Source organism: Lepidochelys olivacea (genome assembly GCF_965140295.1).
Source record: "Lepidochelys olivacea isolate rLepOli2 genome assembly, chromosome: 4".
Lineage (NCBI taxonomy): Eukaryota > Metazoa > Chordata > Testudines > Cheloniidae > Lepidochelys > Lepidochelys olivacea.
In genome coordinates this window covers 21,625,739-21,646,798 of record NC_140414.1, presented here as the reverse complement: position 1 = coordinate 21,646,798, position 21,060 = coordinate 21,625,739, and positions in this window count along the sequence as shown.

Genomic DNA, 21,060 nt, shown 5'->3' with positions numbered 1-21,060 from the left:
CCAGAAATGAGGAGTTCAGGCTGCAGGAGGCTGCTCCCAACTGGGGCAGGGGGTTCGGGTGTTGCGGGGGAGGTGAGGGCTCCAGCTGGGGATACGAGCTCTGGGATGGGGCTGGGATGAGAGGTTAGGGGTGCAGGAGGGTGCTCTGGGTTGGGACCAAGGGGTTTGGAGGGCAGGAGGGGAATCGGGGATCACATTGGTAGACGTGCAGAGGGGCTCATTCACCTGCACATCTACCAATGTGATATATGTCATCGTGTGCCCGCAATGCCCCTCTGCCATGTACATTGGCCAAACCGGACAGTCTCTATGCAAAAGAGTAAATGGACACAAATCTGACATCAGGAATCATAACATTCAAAAACCAGTAGGAGAACACTTTACCTTCTCTGGCCACTCAGTAATAGATTTAAAGGTGGCAATTTTGCAACAGAAAAGCTTCAAAAACAGACTCTAACGAGAAACTGCTGAACTTGAATTAATATGCAAACTAGATACCATTAACTTGGGTTTGAATAGAGACTGGGAGTGGCTGGGTCATTACACATATTGAATCTATTTCCTCGTGTTAAGTATCCTCACACCTTCTTGTCAAGTGTCTAGATGGGCCATCTTGGTTATCACTACAAATTTTTTTTTCTCCTGATGATAATAGCTCATCTTAACTAATTAGCCTCTTACTCCACTTTTTCATGTTCTCTGTGTGTATGTATATATAATCTTCTTACTATATGTTCCATTCTATGCATCCGATGAAGTGAGCTGTAGCCCACGAAAGCTTATGCTCAAATAAATTGGTTAGTCTCTAAGGTGCCACAAGTACTCCTGTTCTTTTTGCAGATACAGACTAACACGGCTGCTACTCTGAAACCTGAGAAATTATATTTTATTACATACAAAAAGCTTTGTTAAAAGCCCAGTAAGGCTGCAGAATCAAACATTCAGAAGCTAGCCAATGGCAGAATGAAGGTTGCAATCTTAATTCAGCCCTCTTGTGCATCTGCAGTATGGTAGGTACAGTCTTCAGTTGCATGATCACGTACTATTTTTTCCATAGGACGCCTGCCTCATTCGATGCACAGGCTGGATGGTGGGCACTGAATGAGCAGCTATTTACTATTTTTTCTCCTCGCTGGTCAATGTGTGACACCCCCCCCCCAGCTCTATTTATTGCACATGTGCAAACCCTGCTCTGAAGACAAACTCCATGGTGCTTATCACTACAGTATCTGTGTGCTTTCATTTATCTTCACAACACCCGTCTCAGGTGAAGGGGTGCTGTTATCCCTATTTTGTAGAAGAGGAACTGAGGGACAGAGAGAGCAAGGTAAACACAGCCACTAATTCCGATTGGCTAGTTTGAGAAATAGCCTATTTCATTCAAAGCACAGCTCGCATTGACTTCAGTTGCAGCTGTGAGTGCTCAGCAAGTCAGGCCCCAGAGTTTTGAGTTGGGCACCCAGAAAGTGAAAAAACCACAATTAGCGGCCAACTGTGAAAAGTCTGATTTAAGTGTTTTCACTAGCATCGCACAGGATCTGTGTGACAGAGGCAGGGACAGAATTTAGTGCTCCAGGACAACGTTCAACTGCCTTAATCAACAGACCATCTTTGTTCTCCCAGTAGTCCCGTCTCATTCATGATGCACCTTTCGACTTCTGCAAGAAATGAGGCAGGGTTCCTATAGACAACAGCCTGCTTCACTACATAACCCTGTTTCACCCCTAGAGAAGGTCGAAACTCTGCACTGAGATGGAGGTCCTGTGGAAAAACAGTATGTGATCATGTCATGAATGACTATTATAATGCTTATGCACAAATAGGACCAAATTAAGGTTGGCAGCATTAATTTTGGCATTGCCTAACTTTTGAGTGCTTGACTTTGCAACCTTAATGTTCTTTCAACATAATTTTTTGGGTGTATTGTGGAATATAGATTAGTAACTTCTGTTAGAATAAGAAAAGGAGGACTTGTGGCACCTTAGAGACTAACAAATTTATTTGAGCATAAGCTTCCGTGAGCTACAGCTCACTTCATCCTTATGCTCAAATAAATTTGTTAGTCTCTAAGGTGCCACAAGTCCTCCTTTTCTTTTTGCGAATACAGACTAACACGGCTGCTACTCTGAATTCTGTTAGAATAGACAGCAGTAGCTGAATGTAGCTTTCTTTATTAGGGTTAGTTTTATAACATGTTTTTATTTATTTGTAAAGAAAACCTTCCTATAAAAGCATTTTTTTTTCTGGGCTTGCTGAGTGGCTGATGCTTGTAGTAGTGAGGACTTATTCATTTAATATTTGGAATAAAGATTACTTCCAGCTCTCTAAAGGCAGGTTATAATCTTCTTCCCAATCAGCAGAATGGATTCATGTTGCCAAGCCTCAGGATTTTATCACAAATTTTGTGATGCGCTGTTCCTCAAACTTTCAGCTCTGGAAGTCAAACAACGATGTGAGAATCTCAGTTTTCATTTAAAAAAAAAAAGCTTCTAGCCCTTATGGTTGCAGAGAAAAGCTTAAAAAGGTGAACCCTAGTGGCTTAAGAACCAGCAGGCAAATAAAAAGGATTTAAAAATCATGATTTGAAAGCCCCTCTCATGATTTTTGCAGTGGCCTGGTTCATGATTTTTGAGCCCTTGCAGGGGGCAGTACAGAAGACAACTCATATAAGGTATACACCTGGATTAGTGCCACACCTTTTCTTGTTTGCAGCGTTCTTGTGGCCGCATCGGTCCCAGGATATTAGAGACAAGGTGGGTGACATATCTTTTATTGGACCAACTTCTGTCAGTAAAAGACACACGCTTTTGAGCTATGCAGAGCTCTTCTTCAGGTCACTGCAGAGAACTCTTCTTCATGATCTGAAGAAGAACTCTGCGTAGCTCAAAAACGTGCATCTTTTACTGACAGAAATTGGTCCAATAAAAGATATTAGCTCACCCGCCTTGTCTCTCTAATATCCTTTCTTGTTATGTAATCAGGAAACAAGGACTCTGATAAACATTATGCAGTTCTGAAATCTCACATATAGCTTGATTATCCACTATTTGTGTAATAGAAAGATATTCATCAATCTCAACATTTGCTTACATATCCTTAGTAAGCCTTATTGGGCAGATCTTCAGCTGTTGTACATCAGTTAAGTCCCTGGAGCTATGTTCATTTTCAGCAGCTCAGGATCTGGCCATAGATTTTTGTAACGGACAGTTAAAACCATAATCCTACAGATGTGCACTTTTTGCCTGCCACTAGTAATCACATTTGAGTGTTTTAAGATGGTCAACGAAAGGGGGGGGGAAATTCCTGCATTTTACATCACTGTATTTATACACTAGTGGTATATTTACTCCTACCATCAATTTGTTCTTGGTAGTAGGTAATACAAACTATGATAACTTAACATTGTCCATGCTCCGTTTCCTGGAATCTACCCTCACAAAAGCCAAGGCAATGCCGCTGTTTCTAGGAGGCATAATATAACTTCCATTTTCTCCAATCAAAGAGAATTGCAGCCAGTGATTTGGTTTCTATCCAGATTTCTACATACAGATAAAATGGGGTCATTTCCCATTCTTAGGAATTCAGTGCTTCTGCCCAGCTGCCATAGCTGGACTCTCACCAGCACAGAGTGTACCGACAATGAAAATACTGTATCTGTATCTTTATCCTTGAAAAGAAACTGAAAAGGAAAAAATACAGCAAATACAATCTGAATAGCAATCCTCGTCGTCTTTCCTAGCATTGTCAAGCAGAGAAATCTGGAACCCACAGTGTTAACATCTATAAGCTGCTCCAACAAGGGAATATATACTGTTAAATCTTGGGAGTTATTTAAAATGCCAGTGAGTATAATAGCAGTGCTCTGAAATAACCATTTCATCTGCCTACATTACTCTAAAATTAATGAATAATGAAGCGATGCCCTTCACATTCTCTTCCCTTTCCATTCCAAGATATATTGATCAGATGACATTTATTTAAGTTTGGGATAATGTATTAATTTCAAGATAATTATTCAATATACTTTTGTCACTGTTGATATGCTTCAATGTCATCCAGGGGCCGAGGGATGAATAAACTGTTATCTGACATTGCTGGACAGGGTGCTAGAAATAAATGCAATTTTTCTCCTTGAGAAAAGTCTTAGGGGGGTTTTTTTGGAGCGGGAGTGGGGGAGAGAGGAGAAACGGGGAGAGTTTTATGGCAGAGTAGAGGCAGGCTAAGAGGATAAGGATAAAAAAATTGATGGTACTGTGGGACGAACTGCTCTTTCGTTGTCACTGGGGTCAGACTGATGATCAGCAAATCTGACAGAGCCCATCCTTAGTGGATGCCACTGCAATATTAACACTCATTTGGAGCAGATGTGGCTAAAAGCATGAAACATTGAACAAACAGCTGCCAGAGATCCAGTGCCATTGCAGGAGCACTTATGTTCTATTAATGGACTGCGTTTCTGAGGCCGGTAGGGCAACCCTTATTCCCCTCTGTTCTTTAGCAGATGGGTCAAGCAATGGCATTTCAGAGAAGCATGATCCCTTTGGTGGGATGTCACCATGTTGCTCAAAGAATACTAATGAAAAGGGCTCGCTGATCCGCTTACATCACAGCAACTACGACATTTCTTTAACCTCAAGTAATTTTATCAATGTAATTGTACTGCAGATTTATTTTTACACCCCCATGATACCAACTTTTTAAAAAAAATCTTTAGTCTTTGTGTTCCTTCATATGTCATCTGTGGAAGCAGACTGCCATACGCAGACAGATGGGGTCAGATCCTAATGTCAGTTACCGGCGTCTAAAACAACTTGTATTGAGCCAAATGAAGTTATTCCAGGTTTACACTGGTGTACCAGAGCAAAACTTGTCCTATAGTGTGGGTAGGAAAGGCTTACAGGATGTAGAACTTGTCTGTAAGAGTAACCAATAAGAAGAAAAAAAATCAAGGCATCAGTAAGTTGATGCATTCTGGTACCTGAATTCATAGGCTGCGTCCACATTTGCTCTCATCTCGCATCGACATACTTGCATTACTGCACTCTCGTTGAGCTAGCATGCTAAAAATAGTTGTGTAGCCATGGTAGCGAGGGAAGCAGCAGCATGGGCTAGCTGCCCCAAGTACAAACCTGCCTGGACCCTTAGATACATAATCAGGGTAGCTAGCGCATGCCGCTGAGAGTGGCTGCCCTTGCAACCATTTTTAGCATGCTAACTTGCTGAGAGCTAGTGTGGGTATGTCTAGGCAAGCTGGGAATCACACCTCCAGCTCTAAGTGTAGACATAGCCTATGAATTAAGTGGAGCGCTAAAACCCAACACAGAGACTGTGAATGTGTCTCTTGATTCAGAAGGAAAGTGGGCTGCATACCAAGAGCTCAGCGGACTTTCTTCAAAACAAAGAAGGCATGTGGGAAACATGCCCTTTTTAGATGCCGGGGAAGGACCAGAATAATACAGGAGTAGCATAGAAGAAATGTTCTCAACATGTAATTTCCTTGAGAGGAAAAAAAAATGCAAATCCAGGAATCGTGGCTCCCCAGTGGGGTGAGCATTGGAAAGAAAGTGGCTCCATACAAGCAAGGCAGATACTGTTTTCATTTAAGAAAAGAGAATGAGGGTGAACTGTGCATTAAAACACCACATCCGGTTTGTAATTTCACTACTGTGTAGGGTGAAACTCACTCTGGGACAGAGGGCCTTTGACAAGAACCACATAAACCTTATTTGAGAAGGCCTTCTCCTAACTCCACTAAGACTTCTGGGGTATGGGATGGCCACTACTGCCATCAGGGTTTTTTGGATGACAGGTGGCAGGATTCACCTACTCCCTACAGTTCAAGGCAGTACGGAAATGGACAGGGGAGTTACTTCTTCTGCAGTGAGCCCATAATTCCTAGTATTGTCACCAGAAATGCCCCTGGGTTCCATGTGATCATATCCTACAGATGATGCTTCTGTTCCCTAGGGTGCTGAGTTTTCCGGGGGGTTGCTAGGGAATCCCTGAAGATGATAGGGCATCTGTGTCACCAACTCAATAGAACCAGCACTTGGCAGTGCGAAAAGGATTGTTTCTCTGCTCTTGCTGCCCTACTGGGAGAGGTGAGGGGACAAGCTACTCTAATCTCCATCCCCAAAGACCTTGTATAGATTATGGACACAGGCCTGTACCAGGTGCCAAAAGACCACACTGAAGGCAAAGCAGCCAGCCGGCACACCTAGAAAACCCAGGGAGGGTGGAGGGCCCTGCCAGTCCCCAGGAAGATGGCATAGGTCCTTCCCTTTAGAGATCTAAGTTACAAGAGGTGGAACTTGTGTACTGGTGGGGGCAGGAGATGATGAGGATTGCTTGCAAGGGCCAAGAGTGGAGTTAAGTAAAGGCAGTCACTTAGGGGGACCATTCTGCAAGCCTGGTTTGAGGTTGGCGTAGTAAGTGGTAGATCCAGAATGCAGCCTGATTTTGCCCATGTTCTCAATTTTATGCAAACTTTCATATAGCCCTGTGTTCAATCACTACCTGTGGCATCCTTAACTTTTCATTTCTTTGATATGTTGAAGGCAAAAATATTGCTGAACCTTTAACATTTTCCAAAGTTAAAGTTTTGTTTGAAGTTCTAGGTCCTTACACAACCCCATGCACCTTGGCATAGATACATTCTGGACACAGAACTATCTGAATAGCCTGCATGTGGCCTTCTTTGCCTTGTTCTTCTACTTCTCATCCCACCAAAGCATATCCCTCACCCCAAATCATGCCCCTCCAGCAACGTCTGTAAGGATACAGGCCACAGTGGGCTACATTCTGGTCTTCCCTTAGAGCTGTTTTGTTCATTCCAGCAGTGCAAAGTGGTCAGAATACCAGCTTATCTGGCTACCGAGCATAAGAGGAATTGCTTAGAGGTTTCAGGCTGCAGTACAGGCTTTTTTTGCCATTCCCCTCCCAACCCTTGGCCCAAGAAATGGGGATATATCAGTGGACCCTTTGCTGTCTGACTGATCCCTAACTGGCGGAACTACCTCTTGGGGCTGAGGGCAGCAGGATGCCTATTAAGCTATTCAGAATGTATGCCAGAGCAAGATCTAGGGCTTGCAAAGGTTGTAAAAGACCAACTAGCTTCTTGAGCCCTTGTCCTGCAGCAAACACAGTTTGTCTGGACCAGAGAATCTGGCCTGATGTTGCATTTCCTGTTTTTAAATGCAAGGCACAGTTTTGCACTCATTTCAGTTGGAAGAACAGATTAAGCTGGAAAACCTGACATGTGATTAACAAGACTAATGAGAACTTTAAGGGAAGCTTTTTATGCAAAATAAAGAATGACTATACTTTGGATATAATAATAACGGTAATATTGTCTCCTGCCATCGCCAGCTCTCCTGGCTGCTGGCATTGCCAGCTTGCCTTTCCTAATTGCTGGCTCTGGCACCTGCTGGCTCCTCCACTCTCTTGCTCACATTCTCCTCTCTCCTGGCTCACCTCCTGGCTGTATCCTGGCTCCTCACCAGAGCAGCCAAGTTTCAGCTCAAGGCTGGGAAGAAATTTGGAGCTCATGACATTTCCAAGCCCAGCTTGTGGGAACTGATAGAGGGCAGGGTTCCTGGGTGCATGCACACGTGTGGCAGCTGGCACTAATAAATACTCCGTGCTGTAAAGTAAACACTACTGCAGACACAAGCGAAAATACACAAGGATCCACGATGCTGTTCTCAGAGTGCTGTGTCCATCACGCACCCAACCCAAGCTCCACTGGGCCTTCTGCACTTAAGAATCTTTCATGTGGCACGTGTAGAAATATTCAAGAATCCAACTAAAAAACCCTCTATAAAGGAAAAGCTAGCGTGATGAGGAGCATGAAGCACTGGGGGACTAAGCCAAAGCCCACTGTAGTCAATGGGTGTCTTTCCATTGACTTCAATGGACCTGGGTGAATCATGCTCATGATAAGCAAAAATGCCAAGAGATATATACAGTTGGAGTCTATGTTCACCCCCTACTGAAGTCAGTGGGATAGTGCATGGATCCCTGAGAGCTAAATTTAGCCTATAATCAGCAACACATTTCAAAAGTTCTGAATGTGAAATCATTTCCTGCCCAATTAATTTCTTGAAGTCAATGGGACTATGCACAATGCGTAAAGTTAAGCACGTGCATATGTCTTTGAAAGATGGGGGCTTTGGATTTGAACTCAGACCTGAGGCATCCCCACATCACAGCAGACAGCAGAACTCAAGGGAGTTGAGTGGCTGTGAGTCCCCATAATAAAGGATGTGCTGTCCTAGAATTCTGCATTAGTATTCCACATGCTTTCTGTGCTCTAATGCTCTTTCCTTCCCTCATAATCGCAGTGCGATGCTCAATGAGGAGTAACAAGAAGAAAATAAGTAATGCTGTACATTTGCTAGCTAATTCCATGTAATTTGACCTCTGTGTCAACATTGGTGGTGGCACTGGATAACATTGTTTTTAAATATAGTATTTGTGACCTACTTGGAGCTGCTATGTAATGGTCTAAGAATACTGATATGTAACCTAGTTAGTGAGATTGATCATGTAACTTATATTGGGGTAAGGGAATGTTTATTGTACACCTATAATGCTTGAAGTCAATGGGGCTGTGCCAAGGAGAAGATAATGGCTCCAAGATAACAAACACCCCAGCATACACTTGAAAGACAATGGGAGGATTTATTGACTTTGAAGACCATATACCCTATCTCCAATGAAGGTGCAAGTCTTGTTTTACCAGGAAATCCCTCTCAGGCACCTAAATTCATTTCGATTCAGTGTGGGCCACAGCAGCTCAGCATGTCTGAGAATCATGCCGCTCATTTAGATGCCTAAATATGAATTTTAGGCAGCCAGGTTTGACTTTTTTTGCTCCAGGAGTGGAATTTTCTAAAGCCCTTAAGTGAATTAGAAGAACAGGCCCTTTTGACTTTCAGTGTCACTTGTGCTCCCAAGACACTTCTGGGCTGGAAAAATCCCACACCAAATATTTTAGTTCAACTCTTAATACATGAGCATATGCTACTGTAGAGTCCGTTGTAGCCCTAAATAATACCCTAGAATGTGATCTAGCAATATTTCTTAGAAACATTTTTTGTGCATTATGTTAAGGAGTTCCAAGCTGCTCTACATAATGCAGTCTTCAAATATCTTTCTCGCTGACAGGGGATAGAGCTAGATGTGCCTTGTAGCTTCTTTCCATCTCAAATTGTTAATTATCAATTTTGACGATGTAAGGAATGCCAAGCCCAAAAACCCATGGACAGGAAGGAGAATTCAATTTACTGTTCTATGCTAATTTATAAAATGCAAGGGGAAAAGACAAGGATCACCACCACTCAGAGTTTTGGAGTCTTTTATGGAATGAGATGCTGATGATTCTACTCTTCATTCTGACAGGGAGGTAAAGAAAATTATTAATTTCTGATTTCCTGGGCAGACCGATGACAGACGCAGGAAAAGACAAGTTAAGTCCATTAATTTGGTCAGTGTGAACGGGAGCTGCCGGCAGTTTGATTTATAAAATGTGCTACTTGAAAGCTGACTATTAAGAATACACTTGAAAGGTGGAAGGAGCAGAACAGTGGGCAGATCTGATGATCAGGTAAATGAATTGAGGACAGTCGATAATGCCATTAAGGATGGTGGTGACACAGCATTATGCTGATGCGGACGCCGCAGGTGATATACTCTATAGGGCTGAGGCATCCTGCTGAGTGATATCACCATTGGCTTTGTATCACCACAACGCTTTCCCCTTCAAGTGGGTGCAGCCATTGTTTCGGTCTCCTATTCCTTTGGTGGCTGTGCCTTATGCAAACACTAGCATGGAAAGGCGGTGCAAATGAAATCGGAGTTTGGCACATCTCAAAGAACTGCAAATGAACCCGAGCAACTGAGAGGACAGTCAGAGGATCGGTCAGTTGGCAAATCCCGGGGACAGCAAAGCCAGGTTTGATTTATTGTATGTGGTGGGTAAATCTGCATCGGATTACGGCGCATTGTGTCAAACAGCATTGCCGCGAGTCATGCTTGTCTCAAAGGTCACCGTGTCTGCATTTGTCTTCGAACATCTCAGTAGCGAATATCTGATTTTGGAAGTGTGGCAGATGACTTATTTGCACACACACACACACAAATATTTCAATTATAGCTACAGATAGTCTGCTTACACTGGAAACTCGCATGCCACACGTCTCGAAAATTGATTCTCCTCTATAGTAATGGCAGGGATATTGTCTGCGTGATGACAATGAGATAGGCAGAGGGGAAAAGGGAGATGGAAACTTATTTTCTGCCTTGTAGATACTGTATTCTGTGTAACTACTGTCACAGTTATGGGGCTAAAAGCACTGCAGATCCCTCCTGGTCTCTTTGACTGCACTCCTTCTAGATCTGAGGCCAAGTGGTATCCCCTTTCTTGGGATTCTCCCACTCTTAGAGTGGGCCCTGGGTTACAGCCCCTCCGTATCAACTGTGAGTAGCTCAGCAGGTCTGACTTATATTCAATACCTGCAATTCTGTCCCTCTGGGCACAATGACAGTGCAACCAGTGACCAGGCAGCCTTCTCAAAGCAACATATCATTTATTTAGGATGAAAGCACTTAAGAGAAAGAGATCTTAAAACAATGAACAGACTGTATGCCCATTTATCTTAGCAGGTGGGTAATCATCTTCCACTTGGGGACCCTGATCGGTCCAACTTCCTATAGACTCCTCCACAGAGCCTCTCCTTGTGTCAGCTTGTCTGCCTGGACAGCCCCTGGCTCAGATTCGGTGACTCTCTCAGCATGACATGAGTGAGATGCCAGATGTAACCTCTTGGATAACATTACGCTTCCAGTCCCTTATAAATCTCAAATCTCTAGTGCAGGACACAGACTGATGGGGAACATAGCTCCCTCCCCCCTAAAATGAAACTTTCTTTACAGCTAGATTGTCTCCTAGGCAGTCCACGCAGGACAGTATGGGGGAGTAAGGCTACCCCTTACATGGCCACATTAGGGCTGCCCAGTTCGGCATGCTCCCTCACCGAGACTGAGGAGTAAGCTGAGCCATGGCTCCACCTTCTATTCCCCAGGCAACAAAGTTGGCCTGGTGTGAATGTGAAAGAAAGTTGCTCTTCTCCACCCATCAAAGTCACAATACTTCCCAGAGCTCCTCCTACGGTGGGGCAGTTTGCATGCTGCCTCTTACACAGTGTTGTGTTGGGTAGTCACCCCAATCTAGCCCTTTGTGACTATACACGAAGACAAAAGAACATTTTCATGTGTGACCTACTGGCTAGAGCACTGCATCGGGACTCAGGAGACCTGGGTTTTAGTCCTGGCTCTGCCCCTGGCCTGCTGGGGGACCTTGGGAAAGTCACATCATTGCTGTGTGCCTCAGTTTCCCCATCTGTAAAAGGGAGGATAACGATGCCCCTTGCATAAAGCACTTTGATGTCTACTGATGAATAATGTTCTATAAGAGCTTGGTGTGATGACGATGATAAATGTTTACCTTTAGAATTGTGCATCTACTTAAATATTGTGGTAGTAAAAGAGTACAAAATATTTTAATGCAGCTACAGGATATCAATGCCATGATGCCAAAATCTGCCCTGGATTCCCTCCTCCTCGGTGCAGAATTCCAGAGGCAGCTGCTAACTCACATACAAACTTTTGATAACTTTAGCTCAACCAAGCAATTTTTTTTGTGCATTTCCCTTCACCATCTTATTAAAGAGTGAGAGGGGAAAAAAGCTCAGCAAAAAGTGTTTCTCTTCTTTTCCCCAAAAAGTTCATCTTCACCCTTTATTTTAAAGGAAAAATCTGTGTGATCTAAGCAAGCTTAGTTTGATTGCATCTGACAGATTTAAAGTGCACCCCTTTGTCCTCAGGAGACTTTGATCCTTTCACTGACAGGGCTTGTAGCTGCAGAAAAATTACCTTGTCATATGCAACCTGGTGTTACAGGCTGGTATTGACAATGCAAAGTGTCGGTAACGGATGCACAGACCAACAGGGCTAAATAATTAATAAGAAGAGCATAAACTGCTCCTGCATTGCCCCCTCCAAGGTAGTTCCCTTTTGTACAGTGTGTTCCATAAAATGACATGGAGACAGAACATCCTCATCCCATGTCCCATAAGGACACCAGCTCTTATTAAAAGATACCAGCATCCAGTGGTTCTGGGAGAAAGGCTGCCATTGATCCAAGAAAGGGCATATTGAAGTTGTTATACAGAAATTTGCCTAGCTACAGTATTCACTGGATTTAGCACAAAAGAGATTTCTGAATTTCCACTTTGCACGAAGGCTAACTCAGATGGAACTCCTGATGTGAAAGGCCAATGACTAGTCTACTGAGCAATGGAACAGAATACATCTTGCCCTTCCCTGTATCACACATGGAGACACAAGAAAAAGACAGAAAATCCATCCTACTAGAGACAACACCTCCCGCTACTGCCGTTGAAAGTGCTCCATCTAGAAAAGCTACTCAGCAGCTGAGAAACAGGAGAGACAGGGAAGGGCTGAATAACCTGATAAAGGCAGGAAATGAGAATACAAAGGCAACGTGGAACAAAGAGGAAGGGTGTCATACTTGCAGATTTATGGCCTGATCCAGCTCCCCTGGAAGTCAGTGGAAAGACCCAAAGTTCGATGAGAGCTAGATCAGACTCCTTTTTCATGGAGAAACCCCTAGATTGTGCTAGAGGCGAGTGACATTCATCTGCTTCCCTTGGTTTCTCCTGCCTCATTTCAATTTTAAATTAGGAGCTAATTAGGAACTGTTATGGGATGAGGACCAGTGAATTATCGACATAAAAGAAAATGAAAAGGCAAGACATTTTGTAGGAGAAAGTGAATAGTTTCCAACTTCATTACATCCTATTTAGCACAACATATCTCTAGCTTTCCTAGTGAAAAAACATTTACTTTTCTGGGATTCTATGGCTCAGGTCAGGAATATTACATCTCTCTTCCTGCCCCCCGCCCCGAGTATGTACATCTATAGTATACATCTATCTAGTGACCACCTCTGTGCCCATGACATACTGCCAGACCTGCATTTAACGGAGGTACCTGAGCAAGATCCCTTCTCCACTAGATCCCTTTTTTTGGAACTTGCTTTTTACGTATTTCAGTAACAGTCTGTGCTTGTTAGCAGAATTAGTTGAAAAAGATTTTTTTCTGCCGAAAATTTCAGTTTTTTAGGGGAAATTTGAAGACCAACCAACTATGGCCCAAACCCACCAAATTTTGGCTGAAACCCATAAAATTTCAGCTTGGAAATGCTGCAGCAACGCTTCATAGGAGTTGTAGTTCAGGGAATTATGTTCCCATTGTTCTCTAGGAAGGCCTGGATAAGCATCCCAGAGCTTGCCTGTTTACCTAAAGCTTATCTGAAGAGCTTTGGTCAAGCAGTTGGACTGTAAATCTCACAAGTATGGTCTCTGTCATTTGACTCCATGTTTGTAATACGAAGCCTACCCTCCGCGCTCACTCCTGGCGGTGCTGGTGACGACATTATCCCACCTCACTACTCTGGTTTTGATGAGCTTTTGAAACAGGAGTTCAGTCTATTGTCGCATTCAAAAAAAAAAAAAAGAAAAAAAGTAATACATTGCAGATCAAACAAAAATATCGAAGCCAAAGCAATTTGCATCTATCAACTATAATCAAGACCACTAGCATCACTGCTGTGGCGTTCTGGTCCTCACCTGCCCTGAAAGTTCAAAGGCTACAGCAATGAGCTATTATCATATTTCCCACAGACAGGGCAGGCAAATGAGTGAATATTTAAGCAGTGCCAAAACATCACAACGCACTTCCTCAGCTTCAGAATTGGATTTGGCAGTTCCTAAATTGTGTGCAGTTTCAGGCAGTACAGTTTACCGTCTGAAAAACCATCAGACCACCATTTCTATAGCAAATAGCTTAATAAATGTTCAGTTAAAAGATAATGTTCTAGTTTCCCATCATGATGAGGCAGTGCCTCCTGGTAGACAGAGATAACGTGTCCCACGTATATTTTGTTATTTTCCAAACAGGAGGCTGGGAAGAAACACCACTGCAAAAGCAATTGTTTTAAAAACAACAGCGGGGCTCAAAGCCTGAATTCCTTTATTTAGTCTGATCTAAAGGAAGACACCCATTGAGGTCAGTAGGATTTTGCATGAATAAAAGGTAAGTATGGAGTTCATGATCTGTCCCAGGTGAGTAAAAATAGGTTAAAAAATTCTGTTTTAAATGAAAATTAGAGTGATGCTAATAAATAGTACTTGAATTTGTAACAGCAGCCACTCATCCATGGATACGAACTCACATCGTATGATGCAGGGTACTAGCCTTTGTAATGCTAACTCCTATCCAGGGACTAGGGTCCACAGTATACTATTCAGCCACCTGATGTCTCTGTGTTATATGGAGTTTCCGGCAGGCTGTGGTTCCTGGTAATACTCCTGGGGGAATTCTGTGCCCCTGCGCATGAGCAGAATTTATGGCCCCTGCAGATTTCTATGCTTCCCTGCAGAAAATGACTTTCTGACAGGGAAGCGAATGGAAGCCACAAGAGCAGTCATGCAACCCTCCCCAACTGTATGTTTCAGGTGCCTAGGGCAGCCGGCAGAGAGGTAAATCACTGTGGGGTAAGGGGTGGGACTAGGGAAGACCCAGCTGGTGGCTCCTAACCTGTGATGGGCTCAGCTGCTAGTCCCAGCTGGGCTGGAGAGGACGGGACTTCCTCTTCCCCTGCACTGCATCCAGGCCCAGGTCAGACCCACCCCCAGATTTCTCCCCCAACTGCAGGAAGCTCTGCAAACAACCCCTCTGCTTCCTGCACTAATTGCTCCTCAGCTTCACGGGAAGGGATCCTTGTACAGGGAGATGCTCCCACATCCACCCAACCCTCATCTATCCAGACACCCTCCCGCACTCAGAACCCGACCCATAAGCCCCACTCCCCCTGTACCTCAACTATCCCAATAAGCCACCTAGATCCCCACCCCACTGAACCCCACTCCCTGGGCATCTGGACCCCCCAATGAGGCCCCCACATCCAGATCCTGCTGCTGAGCCCCAACCACCTTCAGCTGGACCCCCCTGCAGAGTCCCATTACCATTGCACCCAGAACCCCCCCTCCCCCAACAAGCCCCTGTGCATCCAGATGCCCCCTGCACCTGGACCCCCCACAGAGCTGCCCACACACAGAACCCTCTCAACCCACATCTGGATCCCCCACCGCACTAAGCCCCTGCACACTTGGATCCTGCCTGGCTGAGCCTGCCTGCTCACACCTGGTGCACCTGGCACGGAGCGGCAGGACCCTGGGTTTTTCTGAGGCAGGTCCGGTCATTGTGCTGTATCAGGGTTGGGTGCAGCCTCACTGCTGAGTCAATGTGCTAGGGGAACTGCACAGACATCTCCAACCTCTGTGTAGCCAGTGGCCTGTGCTCCCCAATGCCATGCTGTAGCCTCCACATTAATTTGTCAAATAAAATTTGCAGAAATTTAGCATACTGTGTGCAGAATTTTTAATTTTTTTGGGTGCAGAATGCCCTTGGGAGTATGGTAAACAAGAGAGACAAAGCTGAAACTCACGCTGTGTGGAAGCCTATTTGTCTGTCTGGTTGTAGCTGTTTCCTTTAACACCACCGATATAAGGACTTAGGTTTCAAATATGATGAAAGGGTCAAGCAATGATGATCAGTGTCTTACCAGCACTTGTGTGTGTGTCACATTTATTAAACAATTTACGCTGTGCTATCTAAGTTTGAAAACAATTTTGTCATTAAGTTTACAATAATAACACAACAAATCACATCCTCTAAGATTTGCTCTGGAAGGGATTAAATGAGTGGGAACCTTTCAAATCACCTTAAATATATTAGGACAAGAAAGAGTGGTATCACCTCCCTTCCCTCCCACCCTATAAAAGCCCCACTGTAGGAACTGTGGATTTAGAGTCCTGCAGTATTTGTGAGGGCAAGGCCAGATTAGAGGATTTTCACCAAAACTGGTCAGAACCATAAATATTGTCAAAATCCTGTTGTTTCATTGAAGCAGAAATGTTTTGCAGAGGCATTTCAGTTTTGATTCAGAGTTTTTCCAGAAAGGTTTTTTGTTCTGGGCTCAGAAAGAGAAGTTGGGGCACTGGCCTGAGATGTGGGCAACGCAGATTCAAGTTCCTTCTCTGCCTGATTCAGAGCAATCTGGGATGAAAAACTTTTCTCTGATCAGACACTTGAACCTGGGTCACCTGCATGCCAGAACCCTAACTACCAGGCTGGAGAACACGTACAATTCTGTTTTCATGTAATGTTGCAAAGGTTTGGGTTTTCTTCTGATGAGGAATGAAGACCAATTTTGAAACCTCACAGGTTGCCATGAAATGGAATTGTCATCCTGCACTCAGCTCTAGTTTTCATGTCAATTGTTCAAAAGACTGTAAAGAAATGTTCATGATTAGGCATTGGTGAAGCTGGTGCAAAATGTTTCACGCTTTTCTCCCAATTTATTTTCGGTGTGTGTTCACAATCATATGGATGCAAAAAGGCCAACTCATTTCTGGGCAGAGTCTCATCATGTCACGGGACAAGGAAGTAATGTGGGACTACACCTGGAATATTGAACTCAGTTCTGGGCACCCCATTATCAGAAAGAGGTGGTTAAAGTAATAGGTGTTCAGAGAAGACCTGTGAAATTAACTTGGAGGGCTGGAGGGGAATTGACTTAAGAGCTAAATACATTGTTCAGTTTCAAGTTGACAAAAGGGGGGCAACATGATAAGAGTCTAGACACAGTTGAAGGGTGTAAACACAAAGGACAGAGGGGAATTATTTACTGTCATACACTGAGATATAACTGGGAGTAATAGAAATTACCAAAGGGAAAATTAAGGTTGAATATCAATATAAATTCCCTGGCAACAATGACAGGTTTCAGAGTAGCAGCCGTGTTAGTCTGTATTCGCAAAAAGAAAAGGAGTACTTGTGGCACCTTAGAGACTAACAAATGTATTTGAGCATAAGCTTTCGTGAGCTACAGCTCACTTCATCGGCTGCAACAATGGTGGCTGATGTTCAAAAATTGTGGTGGGGTAGCTGTAGGTATCATAATGTCTTCCACCCTACTTTCTCCTTCTTCCCCCATATCTGCATTTCCCAACTTCTCCCATCTTCCAAAGTATTTTACAGGACCAATAAATACTTTCCCTATAAATGCATGGTGAAATGTGCATGTCTTTGGAATTTCTAGATAGAAAAGAAAGGCCAGTCCTTCAGCTAAAAAATTCCATTTTAAATACACCCAGAGTCTATTTTTCACTTCATGATGCTTAGAAATTAGGAGAAAATTATATTCACTTTGAAGTTTCCATCCAGCAGTTTGAACTTTCCCAAATGTTCTCCTCTGTTCTTCTGTTAAAACACCAAAGCTGGATAATTTTGTAGACATTTTCCTCCAAAATAGCAACTTCTTAAACATTCAGGTTCAAATTTTCAGAACTCTGCCTAAACTGACCCCCTCTCCCTCCAAAAAAAATTGTTCTATAACAACTAATTACAGTAAAAATAAATCTTTTTAAATGATCCACTATCGGCTCTACTTTGAATTGCAAGGATCCAATAGTAACAGATGGTACAGAGGATGATAAAGGGTGCTATTCACCCACTAGGGTTATGGCTGTTGGTAGAGTGATCGGACTTCAAAAAGCAAGAGAATGTGTTGGAGGTCACACTGTTTAACCCTGTATCATGAAGTTGACTTGACTTATCACATTTATGGTTGTTTTTTGAACATACATTAGAGAAATCCTTGGGGGGAAAATGGTAAAAAAACAGATGCCTGGTAATCCTATAATCAGGGCAGTGTGACCTGGCAGCCAGAGTCAGTAGTACTTGTGAGCTGTGTCACCACCATCCCAGGGTGATAGGTGGCCAGGATAGGGGGACCCAAGCCCACCGTCTCTACCAGATCCTAACCCAGGGCCCTGTTGGTGGAGGGGTGGCCCTCCACCAGTTCGGCGGGGCTCCTACCAAAACACGCCAAGCCTGTCTACGGTCCTACAACCACTTCCCCACAACGTTTCCCTGGGTCACTTCCTACCAAATTCTCTGCAGTTTGCTGTCTCCAGATCTCCAAGGTCTCTCCCCTCTCTGCAGCATCCTGAGCCCGTGTGTCAGGATCTGTCTTCATCCGTCCACATCCTGGAGTGCAGGCGGTCTTCTCCCAGGAATCAGCAGCACACCTCCTTCCTCACCAGCCTTCAGCCCAGTCTGAGCAGCTCTGCTGCCTTTTATAGCCTGTCTCCATCTGGAGCATGCCCAGCAGAGCCGAGGGGGTGGGGCCTCCTCAGCCCAGAGAGAAGGATGAACCCCTGCCGCACCAGTGCGACACTGATACACCCCGTCACAGAGCCCCATTGTGCTGGGTACTTTAAAAAACACAACAAAGAGAGAAAGAAGAAAAGGAGTACTTGTGGCACCTTAGAGACTAACCAATTTATTTGAGCATGAGCTTTCGTGAGCTACAGCTCACTTCATCGGATGCATACCGTGGAAACTGTAAAGCAGACGACACAATTAAAGAACCTCAGCCGTTTTGGCTCTAAAGCCTGGCCATTAGGTGAGAGTACTAAGAGCCTAGCATTGAGTTGTGCCGCCTCCACGGGGCAAACTCTTGGGGCACCTGTCAGTCAATCCTGGCTGCCGGCTGCGAAGGAGCTCTGAGCTCTAGCAGTTAAAGTCACGGGTCTGGAGAGGCTCTTAGTGCTGCCATTGGGGCACCTGTCAGTCAGTATTGACTGCCCGCTGCGAAGGAGCTCTGAGCTCTAGCAGTTAAAGTCACGGGTGGTTAGGACCTTGGGGCATCCGTCAGCCTAGCCCGGGCTGCCCGCCGCGAAGGGACAGTGCGTCCTAGCGGTTAAAGTCACGGATGGTATAAACGGGCATAGCTGGCACCTCACCAAACATCCTTGGCCGTCGGCTAACAGAAATTTACACTTCACATCCGATGAAGTGAGCTGTAGCTCACGAAAGCTCATGCTCAAATAAATTGGTTAGTCTCTAAGGTGCCACAAGTACTTCTTTTCTTTTTGCGAATACAGACTAACACGGTTGTTACTCTGAAACAAAGAGAGACAATCCCTACCTGGAGAGACATACAGTCAAAAGACACAGAGAGATGAAGGGGAGGTGTTGTGGATACTACAGTAAATATAAGCAGAGAAAACATGATGGTGTGATGTGAAGTAAAGGCTGCAAACTGATCCAGGCATGCTGACCCCCATGCCTAAACGTAACGTAATCCCATGAAACTGGCAAGATTAGGGCTTAATGTTTTATTGGCGTAAGTCTGGCTTTACCTGCATAACTCACTGTTTTATTTGGAGATGGACTAGAGCAGGGAGCATGTGCGAGGCTGTAATCATACTGGAAAGAGCAGCCACTTGTGGGACCCCAAAGAGCCATGTGCTGGGCATGACCAGTCTAATGGGACTATGGTTGGGTCTCTGCATACTCAGATCAGCAAGGAAAACGATATCCTGCAGATATGCACGGATGCTGCAGTATTTTACAATATTTACTCCTGTGTCAGTTTCCAGAATCTCTTTTATTGGACCGACTTGTGTTGGTGAAAGAGACAAGCTTTTGAGATAACAGAGCTCTTCTTCGGGTTTGGAAAAGGTACTCAGAAATTTAAGATTTAAGACCAATGAAAGTCAATGGGAATTATGCTCCTAAATCCCTTACACTCTTGAAAATTTCCCCATTTATCTGTCTCACTCTCATTCTATCATATCTGTCTAGTCATTTATCATATTTCTAATATGCCTTTCAAGATGATATCTAGGTGCCATTTTTACATTAGACAGATCTCTCTCCCCATGTAAGCCAATTTCTCAAACTAACACAATAATCTTGCCAGGATATTATAGAATCCTAGAAGATTAGGGTTGGAAGAGACCTCAGGAGGTCATCTAGTCCAATCCCCTGCTCAAAGCAGGGGATTCATCCACAGCGATTCATCCACTGCGATACCGACACCTGGTTTTATCAGGTAGCAGGAGTTTCACTGTAATGCTGTTCTCCTGTCCTCTTTAAAAACAGTTATATGAAATGTATTCATAACTCCTGACTGATTCTGCTGACAGCAGAAAAGTTATTACTCCAAATGCAGCTGAGGCTGCTGATCTGACAATGATCTTAAATGCAGCTACATCATTGGGCTGTTTCTACATTCTGTTAACAGAACGAGGCTGATTTGAATCCCTGCACTTGTAACTGTGCAGGATTTGTTCTGATTGCGGTCATCCCACTATTCAATGCAAAAACTAGGGATGGGCAAACAGGTTGCCATTAGAATGGAGTAAATAATTCACAACAAAACTACTGGAATAATTTAGCCTCTTTTTCCTTTTCCATGGATACACAGGGCAAAAAGATCCTCCTGACTTATGCATCTAAGTCCCTTTGACTTTCAACGAACATAAGTTTCTAAATTACACAGACGCTTTTGAAAATTTCACCCCTTATTTTCTGAACAATTTCTGAGCGTAATTATTCATCTGTAGCATGCACTCAGGGGATGATGTGGTGCCATTTAAATCAATGGCAAAGCTGCCTTAATCGTCTTGTGCCTCAGTTTCCCACCTATAAAATCCTTCCTTTCTCCTACCATTTGTCTGTTCTATTTAGACTGTAAAATTCTTTGGGGGCAGGGACTGTGTCTCACTAGTGTACTTGCAAAGTCTGCAGTTTTGAGTGCTATTATATCAAATATCAAACCTTTAGATGCTACTATCATATCAAATAATCCTAATTAAATAATAGAACAGGTATAAAAGGGGTACTTAGTGGAAGCAAATTGGTAGAATTCTTTTGTGCTATCCAACCTAGGGATACAATAAAAAATAACCTGAATCTAGAATTCAAAGTGAACTTAAACCTGTTTTTGTTTGTTTGGGGCAAGGGTGCAGGTCGCAGGAGTGTCTGGTGAGGATGTTGTTAAGTTGGATTATGTTGGGGTATTTTCTTTCTGCCATTTTACATGTATCTGAACTTCCTGGT